At 41.0% G+C, this 12,764-nt stretch overlaps 1 protein-coding gene across 1 annotated transcript in view; it reads right to left on the reverse strand.

Annotated features, from left to right (window-relative positions):
* The window catches only part of LOC128461649 (CUB and sushi domain-containing protein 3-like), a 307,734-nt gene that overhangs the window by 170,376 nt on the left and 124,594 nt on the right, over window positions 1-12,764 (reverse strand).

Consider the following 12,764-nt stretch of genomic DNA (forward strand, 5'->3'; position numbering starts at 1 on the left):
CTTGGATTTGTGCGGCCTGCCCTGCGTTGTGTGTGTGTTGCAGCGTCAGCAGACTAACAAGGGAAAGAAGCCATCATGGTAAACACATTTTTGAACCAATCACATCGCAGTTAGCTAAAGCACATCTGACACAAACCTTCTGCTGGCTGACACGAACCTCGTCCCGCGCTGCCAAAACCTGCCCCTTGAATAAATCAGGGACCGACCAAACAACCCGCGATAATTAAACTAAATTTAAATTTTTCCTTTTTTTCGAAAAAAATAGAACTTTTTAATAGCACGCTTTTGAACTCGCTGACTACTGAATCATAATCTTATCAATCAGTGATGAGGGGATAAACACAGACTTCTTAAAACTGTCAAACTGAGACACATTTAAAGAGTAATAAATATATGAATACATCTAAAATAGTGTTCCAATCATTTTCCCAGCAACATTTCTCGGTGTAAAATGCAGATACATATTCCAGGGTCAGAATTATGTACAAGAAATAAAGATCTTGAAAAATGTAATATGGGTTTTAAGTTTGATGCCACTAACTACGGGTTTTTGTCTTATGTGCTTTAGTTTTATCATCAGTTGCTAATGTTAAAGTGATATTTTGACGTTTTCCTGCAGACAACACCTGGTGATTTCACACAGTGTTGCTCAGGATTGATCTGTTCAGTATTTATGAGGAGTAACTTCCAAGTTTTGTGTACAACCACTCAGGTGTGTGTGTTTGTCTGTGTGTGTGTGTGTCTGTGTGTGCTGCAGTGGTTTCTCCCAGTGTGTTTTGTGTCTAAGTATGTCAGAGTCTGCGTCAACAAGCTGATTTGACAGGAACAGCTCTGTGAAATATGTGTTTAGCCGACTGTATTACTATCCGTGTCTTGAGTGAGTGTGCGTTGTCTTTTGGTGAACGGTTTGTCGCTCCTATGAACGCTAAGTGTGTATCATGGGAGTGACACTAAACTTGTTTCTGATTCTGGTATGGCCGCTCTCACAGCATCCCTGGTGTTTCATGCTTAAATAAATGACCATGAGTGGGATCTGCTGATTATACAGTCACACACTGAATCAGTGTCAGTGTTTAACTGTGGTCAAAGTGTCCCACTGAAATCCTCTTCATACCACAAGTACGACTAATTTAGTGCAGGATCGATTTTACTTTTTGATTTTGGGTAAAAATAAAACTGAACAGAAGAACCAAGGAAGGGGGGGGGGGGTATCAAGAAAAGCTGATCAATAAAAAACATATTCGATATCGGAGCAAATATGTCCAAAACATTTCCCCTCTCTTAGGTGGCTCATGGAAAAACTGATGTGTTGTGTTTACTCTCTACTCCCTCGACTGTATTTTTGCCAGACCCGGTTGTAATGCTTTGTTTGAACATACAGAGGATAACACAGACTTTAAACTGCCATTTAAATGGCAATGACACCATAAGCTGTGATGCTGCGGTATTATGTTACCCTGCTAAGAGGCATTTCAGACCATTACCGCCACTGCCTCGGGGTTATGGAAGCTACTCTGCAAATGAGGAATTAGGCAGTTTTACTACAAACATAAACATAAAAAGCACTAAAGGTTACAGAGAGAGGGTTTTTCCACACAAAGAGTGTCACAGAGCAAGAGGAACACATGAAACCGAATGAGAGGGAGAAAGCGGTGCCGTCGTTTGGGTCGTGTTTGGCGAAGTGTACTTGTGGATGAGCTACAACAGCAATCTCACGTCAGTGTTAGAAACAGTTTGGATGGAGGAGAGGAAGGTGTAGGGAGAGAGAGAGAGAGAGGGGAGAGTGAGGTTGCCAGACTTGAGCGGGTCTGCAGGGACGAGATAAGAGGGCTTCAAGTGTCACTACAAGACTGGTACATTGATCTGAGAGGGAAGGAGTGCGACAGAGAGGTGTGAAGAGCGAGTTTCATTACTGTGAACACCGTGTTTTTAATATGGTTTCAAATCCTGCACTGTTATTACATTTTAAATTAAACAAACAGAGGAACTACCTCCCTCACAAAGACCGGGCAAACACTGTCATACATCTACATATTCCAAAATGTGTGTGTCTGAAAGTCAGGAGCTCTAATCACACGCTGTAAGTCAACTGGCATGCAGATGTGCTTCTTGCTTTCAGGGCTAAAATATGTCATGTTGGTCCACTTAGTTTTTAAAGGTGCTAATGAAAATAGTATTAATTAAACACCAAAGCGGTTAGTTAGATGTTCCATAAACTTAAACACAAGTGGCTTGAACAACAATTCAATTCAGGCCATTAATTGGTCTTCATAAAAAATAAACACTCATTTGACAATGTCTTCAAACCAGGGCCAGCTCATGATGACTGACTATGTTTATACAGATCAGAGTTCTCACTCTCTGACCCACTTTTCAAGGCCTATAAACATATGGTCCTGTATTACCTGAATCTCTACCTGGGAATACACTGTATACAAAGAGGCACTGCCTGTCTGTTGGCCAGTGTGTGTGTGTGTTTGTATGTGTGTGCGTGTGTGTGTGTGTGTGTGTGTGTGTGTGTGTGTGTGTGTGTGTGTGTGTGTGTGTGTGTGTCTCCAGATGCTTGAATCAGCAGAGCTTTATGTCCACGGGGAACCATTAGCAAGATAATAATGAGACCATAGAGGAGCTGGAAGGTGTGTGTGTTTGTGTGTGTGTGCACATGTCTTTCTATGTTTATGAGGGCCAGTTTGGTATCAATACTATCATTGTGAGGACATTTTGAATTTGTGATGACATTTTAATTTGTGATGACTTTTTGATTTTGTGAGGAGATTTTGACCGGTCCTCACAGATTCAATGGGCTGTGTGAGGGTTGAGACTTGGTTTTGGGGTTGGCTTTAGATAAGGGTTAGGGTTGGGTTAGGCATTTAGTTGTGATGGTTAAAGTTAGGGTAAGGGGCTAAGGAATGCATTATGTCAATGAGTATCCTCACTAAGATAGAAGTACAAACAAACAAAGAAGGAGACATACAAATGCTGCCCTCATAAACATAGAGATCAGTGTATTTTGCTGCTTTGTTAATCATTGGAGTCATTATAGTGGTTGTGGTCATGGTTGAGGGGAAATGAAGTATCAGGACATCTTACAAATATACATAATATTGAGTTGTATATTTGACTAAAGGTATTCTTAAGCTGTGTTGTTATTGTTTTTTTAGACTTCCTCCAATTATGTTATGTGATTACTTTTCATTTCAAATTATTATTATTAAAGGACCAACTAAAAAAATTACCTACCTGATGGGTAATAAATCCAATGAGCCGCCTGCTTGGTTTAGCAGCTATACTAATTAAATGATATCATATCCTAGAGTTGATCAGCATTTCACTCACAAGAAAAAAGAAACTCAAAAGAATAGTTTAACTTCTTGTAAGAAACAAGAGGCTAATTGGACTTAATCTACATAAATGCATCATGTTTTTCAAACTTCTTTAATAGAATAAAGACATTATATATTTTATACGTTATAATATATATATAAAACTGTTCTGACGTAAGTCTCGCCGAGAAGTTTGAAGTTATTTTTATCCTTAATTACCTTCGACTGAAATGCAATAAATAGACTTGACTTGAAATAATCATGTGGATACAAAAGGAATGAGGAGCAGGAGGGTCACATAATGTATAAATCACTTTGATTCCTAATTTGTGTGATTTAAGAGCCAAAGAGCCAAAACTAATGAATATCAGCCAGGTGACTAACAACTGATCTTCTCCCCGGCACAAACACACAACCACTTTGATTCCTCATGCTAATTGGATGAGGTCACTTCACTGACCCGCTGACGTTTTATTCATCTCTCGTACTAAGAGCTGCACTCGACGAGAAGATGAGACTTCTGCTGCTGCTGATTTATAGAAGTTAATTTGATCTTTTCAGGAGTTTCAAAACTCTTTGATTCTATTTGGTACATGTGGCGCACACAAGCAAAGAGCCAGAAATCAATAGTGAAAACACAATTATACACAGTGCCTGCACAGAGTATACTGCAATGTAAATGCGTATAGACTCTCTGAGTGTGTTAACAGCATGTTCGAGTCAATAGTGCAGCTGAGCTTGAATCTGAATCACACGTATGCCCATTGAGGGTGTGTGTGTGTGTGTGTGTGTGTGTGTGTTGGAGGAATAAGCTGTTAAAGGTCAGCTGAAGTAGGCCAGCAGCTTGCCACATATATGCACACATATGCGTAGACTCTTATTCATATACAGTGTGTCAAATTGCCATTGTGGTCTAAACCCTGTGTGGGGATCTGATGCATGAAATAATGTTACACAGACTGAAACTGAGAAAACGATGCAGAGAAATGAGAAAGATGCTTCACTGTCCCCGTCTGTAACTATTACAGTTTTCTCGAACACAATATCCCTGAGGGGATTATTGCATAAATCAAATTGTGCAAATATATTTTGTTTTTGACCAGTTTCCAAAAAAAGCATCAAAACTGTATTTGACACCTTGCTACATGGCCCCAACCTGCCTCGGTTAAAAAAGAAATTGTCTGAGTTTCACATGTTTGGTTTTTCCCACCACTCCATACAACTTGTTATAGTGAAAGAAGAGCATCAGCCCCCAGGTCCCCGCTAGCTGGACAGAGGGGACGAGCAGGAAGAAGTGAAGGATAAGGAAAAGATGCTACCTTTGAAGCTAACACTGTCATCACGATAGCAACACTACCGTGACAATCTTACCATTTCACCCAGCAACAATTCGACTGAGCCTGGGGCGAAACGCACACAGACACACACACACACACACACACACACACACAGTCACAAACACAGAAGGTCATGCGCGCTGTCAGGAGCAGTCATTCACACTCTCTGTCACACACGCGCAAACGCAACGTGAACTGTGAAAGTCATAGAAAGTTAAAGGGATAGTTCACCCAGAAATTAAAATGAGTAATGAATTAAAAAGGAGCATGAGGAAAAAGAAAACTTTTAATAATGACACGTGTTATGATAGCTGATATTTATTTTACTGTTTCTCAGTAAAATATAGAATACATGAATAATAGCGAGTGCATGTTAAAAGGCCACATTTAGCTCTATTAGACTAAGAGTTGTAGAATCCTCAGGTTAGGATCCTTTGTGTCTGAAAATCCATTTCTGAGACATTTCCTTTTTCCATATCTGCTGTACTATGTCCTGATTCGGCTTCAGTCACTTAGTATCATTAATATCACTTAATGTCATTATGAAGCGGGCACAGTGAGATTAATCTCCCTCCTGGTGCCAAATCACCCGTGTAGGGATTATTTGTTGAGACTTTAAAAGGTTGAGAACAAAGCTATAGCTAATCTGGCTCCTTCACTATCATATAGAAGCTTCCCATAGCAACAGTTACACGATTCTCCACAACTTCCAACCGTCCTTTTTTCTATCTTAAGCCAGATTGACCAGACACAATTAAATGAGCATTTTCGTTTCTTTACTCACTGTCCTCCTCCTTTCAGATTGGTTTAAAACACGTCTGAATGTGTCAGATTATGCAGGGCTTAAACTCACGGTTAAAATACTAAGGATGGAGAATAATGAATCTTGGTGCAAACAGCCCGACACACTGATCGTCCCGTTGTGAGTGGGGGATGTCGTGGCTCACGAGGGATCTTTCATAATGAATTAAATCCACTACTTTTTTTTACGTGACAGTGACATTTGAGATGACGCTGAGGACAGAGAGGAAAACTATTTGAAATTTTCTGAGTTCCCGATGCGAAACAAATTAGAAATTCCGTTTCATTCATGCAAATGCAGCTAGGGGAGTGATTTGGAGCCTGTTTAATTTACAACAAGCAGAGGATGCTGCAGGAGAGCACATCCTGTATTAGCCTGGAGCAAGCTGACGATGCATATCCATGTGTGGGGGGTGACTTGTAATAGGTGATCACATGAATGCATTGGTGATGCAGTCGTTAGCTCTCCATCACAGTGCAGTAAGTTTCTCGGTGTGAATCCCAATCTCTATAAACAGAGTCTTATAGTGAATATGCAGAATCTGTAGGGGAAGGCTCTGGGATGCATCCATTGGCTATCATCTGTATTCACATGCAGCTAATAGAGATGAGCCTCAATGGAGTCTGGTATCATTGCCTTTGTTTTGTGTGGAGAAATGTTCAGCTCTTGCAATAAAAGAAGAAAGTCAGACTGCAAACAGAGTCTTCACCAGAATATTTGCTGTCAACACCAGAAGCCCCAAAATATCCAACGGGCTCCGAGATTGTTTGAATGTTTGCCGAGGCCTTTGTGTGAGAAGTCTGCACTGGTACTCCGACTTCATCCCAGCATCCAGACACATCCAGATTGGGATTAGGTGAATTTGAAACTCTAAATGGACAGTAGGTGTGTTGGTCATGGTGAATTATTGTTTGTCTTTGTGTACCACGAACTAGCCACCTGTCGTTTACCCCACCTCTTACCCAAAGACAGCTGGGATTGGCTCCAACCCCTCCCAACCATTAAAGGATAAGAGATATGGATAACTGATGTTTATGAGGGCACTTCTTGGAATGAAAGTGTTGGAAATTAAGAAAAGTCCTGTCAGTTGGGATGAGTTGGTCCTGTATTGTACACATACCCAATCTAGAATTACTTTCACATTTTATCTGAATACACCAGAGGTTATATAAGGTCACATCAGGCTGGAGCTGTGTTTGTGAATGCAGTGCTATCGCTCACAACAGAATAAAAAAGGGAGAGCCCCATGTTCTCTGATAACACTGCAGCAGAATTAGCACTTTGAGCTCGATCAATAATATGCATATACCCCTGTTCTCACACACACACACACACACACACACACACACACACACACACAGAAACACGCACCTTAGCATCAGCAGCCTAAATCTCATTATGCTGACTGCTCACATCCACACACACACACTTACAAACAAACAACTACACAAGCTGATTTCATTTCCGTTCCTCAGCCAGTCTAATTTCCAGTTTTGTCAGAGCACATTATTACTTTTTCAATTCCAACAATAACCCCCTACTTCCTCTCCGTCTAGCTCTTCCAGCTCGCTCCACCCCCCCACTATTGTTTCCTTTTGTGTCACCAATTTCTCCCTTTCACTGGGCGCAGATCTCTCTCTCTCTCTCTCTCTCTCTCTCTCTCTCTCTCTTTCTCTTTCCCTCTCCCTCCAAATGGTCTTATTATGACTCGGAGATACTGCACAGTATAGAAATTGTGTTTATGTAGATATTAATGTGTATTAATGCACGTGTGCCTACGCAAACGTGCAGAGGATGAGTCGCAGCCTCTCTTCACTTCCCACAGTTCAACCCTCTTGCACCATAGACACACACTCATATCATTGAGTGATGCTCTGTCTAAGTTTGTCTTGCTCTCTTTCACTCAGACCCCCCCACGCACTCGAACACACACACATACACACACACACACACATTCACCCGAACTCATGCATATTCAAGCGTACTCTGTATCTCTGGGATCATGATGAAATTTTCTCAGGGCCAACTACGCCTGTGTGTGTTTGTGTGAATATGGATGTCTTGAATGCTGAGGGATATTTCTGTCCTATAAATAATTCTGCACCAACTGACGCCACATTATAAACACACAAACAAACAGATGCAGCCACAGTCCCAAACAGAGGTCCCCTTCATAAAACACTCTGCGCATATACATTATATTCCTTTATGCAGCAGGCATTAGTGTGACACACTGTAGCCGTGCAGTATGTTGTTTTCCATTATATTTTGCCCATGGTAGTATATAATGCGGTTGGGGTATAATAAAAGTATGCTGAAACAGCACCCTTCCAATGCTCATTCAAATGGTGTTTGTGAGATTGGTTCAGCGGCTGCTGCATTTACACATGACAAGTGAAGTTAAGTTTATTTATATACATCACATGTAGGGACTCAGTGGAGGAGTACGCTCACATCAACGCTGGTTCTCAATACACTTTCTAAGTCCTCCGGTTTCCTAAATATCTTCTAAATTCTTGCCCTTGGTACGTTCGACATCAACCTGTTGTTTGATGATTATTCCCAACAGCAACAGCTTCACTATAACAACAAAGGCTGGCCGTGGATATATGTACGTCATAGACTGTGTGTACAAGTAAAGACTCTAGGTCCAGAAAGTGAAGCCAAAGCAGAACTGACTATAACCTGTATTCTCTCGAAAGGCCATCAGAGGGCGACGTAACGGGTCGCACAAAGAAGCTGGTTTCTGAAGTCTATTGGAAAATGGGCCTGTTACTTGTCACCTTATTTATAATGCTAGTAATAACGCATGTTCATCAAGGTAATGGTCTCAAACTTTAATTTGAAGACTTCTTGAATACAGCATGATGCTTATTTTGTAAATTACGGTCCTGTTAGAGTAAAATACACAGTAAAGCTTGATATGCGTCGGGGGTATGATGACCACGTGATTGACAGCAAGTGTCATCCAATGGGTGCAAGTCACAGGTGTAGGTGGGGAGTGTCCCCAAGCTCTAAGTCAGGCACCAACCCCTGCTCCTCTTAATATGGTTGCTTCTATTAAAAATCCATGATGGAGGCGACCAAAATGCCAAAGTTGAGGCTTCAGTGCTGCGGCTGCTGCCCTGCTGGACAACATTATCTACCATTATCATCTATCAAAGTCAACAACAATTAGATATGATTAGTGCTATTATTAGAGCCTATTTAAAGCTGACGTGCAGTGTTCAATCTGTTTTTCTCTAAATTTTTGTTTTTAAATTAGTTAATTACAGGAAACTAGGGGGAGGCTATTTGAGAGGAAATTGATGGTAGCTTAATCATGGTAGTCAAACTTAATGACGTTTAGCCATTTAACTCTCAGGCTGTACATACGTATGATAGATATGCTGTGTTAGGAGTTGAGGTGTCGCTTTGAGCCTTGCATGGCAATGAAGTTGATGTTGAGCCGACACACTGTCGCTAATGTTAACAAGTCAATTCAAGGCTATTGCAATTAAGCAATCCAATGCCCATATGATCGAGGTACAACAATTAATTATTTCAGTCCATCAACCCCAGAGAAGAGCAAAACATTAGAGTATATTAAAATGAGGTCAAGGTAACAAATTGTGATTTTCAAAGTGTGCTCAGGTGAATACTTGTTCCTCTATCATTATTGTGATGTATACAGATGTATGAGAGGTTATGTACATAGTTTGTAAAGCAGAATGGATAAATGTTGTACACAAAAACAACAAACTGAGTTCTGGCAGGCTGCAATAATAGCAGTGGGACTTATATCAGATTACCCATTGCAAAAGTATGTCTCTCTCAGCAAATTGAATCACTATTAGGGGACTTGCATGGCATTATAGGTTCCTAGTGATGGCAGTCTCCTTTTTGCTCTATGCCTGTTATAAAACAATCTGATTAGCTATGTGACTGCACAAAGGTGGCAACGATTCTCCAGCATCGAAAATAACAATTCACATTAAACCAAATATACTGTACGAAGTGAACAGTCAGGTTAGAGCACCTCTTCAGTCCATCACCATGTTATATTAGGTTGCATTATATAGCAGGTGAATTTTAGTTTCATAATGGCTGCAAATGAAAGGCAGTGAATTATGAAACCATAACGTTCATATTTACACCTAAGGTCCTTGCCCCACTGTACTACGTGTGTGTTTGAGAGAAACCCAAAGAAATGTGTATATGTTTTGTTCAGTTTTAATACCTTCAGTTTTTATTAGCCACAATGTGCATGTGTTGTATAATGTATTGCTCAAAGTCACAAAAAACTGTGGGATATTGATTTCACCTGTAAAGTGTTTGGTCATGAAGGGAAGAGGTGAATTAGAATAGAGTTGAAAGGAGCAGCATTACCATTCACTTATTTTCCATTCATTTATTTTCCATTCATGCTGAATTAAAGATAATTAATGTGTTTAAGCCTAGACAGTCCTCATGTTTACATTTATATAATTGTAAGAATAAAAGGGCCAAGAGGGAGGGGGGGGGAGTGGGAAGGGCACATTCACGTCAGTATCGCTAAAAGCACTGAATTTCCAGTCATTTGATTGCATGGCTGAATAATTGATAGAAAGCTATTACTGCTGGTATGAACGCCTGTAGGTGCCACCACCCCCCACACCCATCACACCCCATAACCCAACTATTCCAGGGGGTGTGAAAAGTGGTGTATGTGTGTGTTTCTGAGTCAGCGCCAACGTATTAGTAGCTTAGCTCCTCTCAGCCACACTGACAGAGTGACAGAGACGTTGCTAATCCGGCACTGACAAGTTGCCATTTGCCCCCCCACTTCTCTTTTATTCCCCTATCTTCAGTCCCCGGACCCACATTTACAGTTAACTGCACAGTGAGACATCTTGTGCGGCAATTCAGCACATTGTTGAATAGATTAGACTGGTTTTAGTTGTGTGGAAAAGTTTCCAGCATAACATGGAACAAACTCTTGGGGGCCCAGCTGCTGTACTTTGATTCAAAGCAAAGTTAAATGTCTATTCTGCATTTTTGTTCCACGGTGTTATGTACAAATAAAAGATATAATTCGATTTTACTACTACGGATTGTTGACTGGTATCAATGCAACCCACACTCCATCATAGCAGCGATTCACAGGATTTCTATACGATGCCGGGAATCTGCAAAAGATGCATCTTCGTTCCTACAGTGTGCAAATCCTCTGCATACAACGTGTGAGAGAGACATTAATAGATCTATGAAACAGAATCCAAGGTTGGATGTTGAACACCAGCCCTATAACAGCGACTCCTCTCCAAGGTAATGAGCTGGAGTGATTCAGAACAGTCAACATAAAGATGTCATGAGAGAGCAGCAGATCACAACGATGTGAATTAGTTGCTTCATTTAGTGAGGACTGCTCTTTATGTTTTCTTGAATGGCTTCCTTAAATAATCTTTACATATAATGAGTAAATAACAATCCCTGGAGCTGTGTTTATAGTTGTGTAAGTGAGTATAGATTAAGTCTTAACTAACAGGGGTTCGCTTCCCAATGCTCCGTTGTGTGTTTTCCTACAGGACTGTTCAATGTGACCACTTTGCAGATTTTCTCATTGCCTACTGCATTCCTGGTGGACCAGGTGTTGCCTCAGCACATTGCCAAGTTCGAAAAATACTGGGATATACACAAGATACACAACTTTGTACAGCTTCAGTTATCTATCTTTAAATCTGTATCTATATTTGGCTTCAATACTCTGCCTCGCTTAGTTCTGGTGATTTCATCTCATTGCAATGAACTTATTCTTGACACATTTTGACCTTTCATTAGTATTATGCTCTCGTGTGCTACTGGATGACTGCATCAATCTATCTATCTATCTATCTATCTATCTAGCTTTTTATTTGTTTGGTAGAAATCTCTGCAAAAAATTGCACGGTGCAGGAATGTGAAGCTGTACTGTTGTATCTCATTCATAATGATACTGCCTCTAGTTTCCACAGTTCATTTCCAAGCTACTACTATAAACTACTACTATTTTCAACCAAATATGTTAGATTGCGCTGCCTGGATTGCAAACACATTCATTATTCATTACACATGGATATCAGTGTGAATATATCCAGTGTGTGTCCTTGAACTGTGTTGAACGACTCCCCCATTTCACTGCTGTTGACTGGGACTCACAGCTCGTACAGCAGCTTCCCACAGGTTTGATGCTATGCTCACATCCTGTCCTGCTTCTCTGCTTCCAGTAATTGCAAACAATTATCCCCCTTTCTTGATTTGCAGTCGTAGGTGGTATCTTTCGTGTTCATCTCTTGCGCTTGCATCACTACGGAGTGCACATGGCATGACCGGATCCCGGTTCAAAACAGTGAATCCACCCCCTCACTCCGGGGAGGGTGGTGCTGTTCGGGGCCCCTTCTGAGAAGTGTAAGTGCCTTCCCTCCCGAGTGTTAAGGGATGTTGCTCTTCTGGATGACTGACTCTGGGTTGCTGATCAGATCTACAACTGGGATGCATTCAGGTGGAGCGGCAAAGTTCAGTCCCTTAACAAAATCACAGTCTCTGCCTGGTCGAGTTTGGGTCGCTGATGTCACTTGCAGTCACATGAGTCGTTGGGGGAACATAAAGGGAGGTGTAAAGAGCCATTGATTGAGCAGTTCTGACAACAGGGGGTGCATCTACAGCTCAAAACCAGTGGATGTTTTAAAATGTTGTATTGGACAAGCATATTGACATTTTAGCTTCCCAGCACACACTGGGGTGGTTTGCTGCAGAGTGTGAAGCAGACCAGGGATTAGAACCAGCATCTCCAAGTCTGCTGGACAACCGTGGACGGCTCCCTCCGGTTAGAAAGCACCAACTGGATTGTGAGAGTAAATAAACTCAACCTCGAGCCGACATCAAATCAAGAAAGCCAAAAAAGGGAATCCATGACACTGAAGTCAAAATATTAAGAAATATAAAAAATGCCTTCAAAATGCTTTAAATATATAAAATAAATCTACTTGCATGATATATGTTCAGCTCCCCTTAACAGGCACTGGTTTACTTTAGTTTGCTGTGTACTGAAGCTCACTCAAAACAAGGCTTAACAAATGGGCACCACTGGGATTCAACCATATGGACTGGCAAAGTAAAACAATGATCAATCAGCAGTTGAGGGCTGAATAAATGAGTGTGACTCTCAGTAGGGATTGTTGTACAAGCAGAGCTCTGCACAGCGGGGGGGTTATTCACACAAAGTCAATGGAAGTATCTGCGAGGGACAATGGAGCTTTGATGTAATCCCCATTTAAAATGGTTACAATTATATATTCAACGTGA

Source organism: Pleuronectes platessa, chromosome 18 (genome assembly GCF_947347685.1).
Source record: "Pleuronectes platessa chromosome 18, fPlePla1.1, whole genome shotgun sequence".
Lineage (NCBI taxonomy): Eukaryota > Metazoa > Chordata > Actinopteri > Pleuronectiformes > Pleuronectidae > Pleuronectes > Pleuronectes platessa.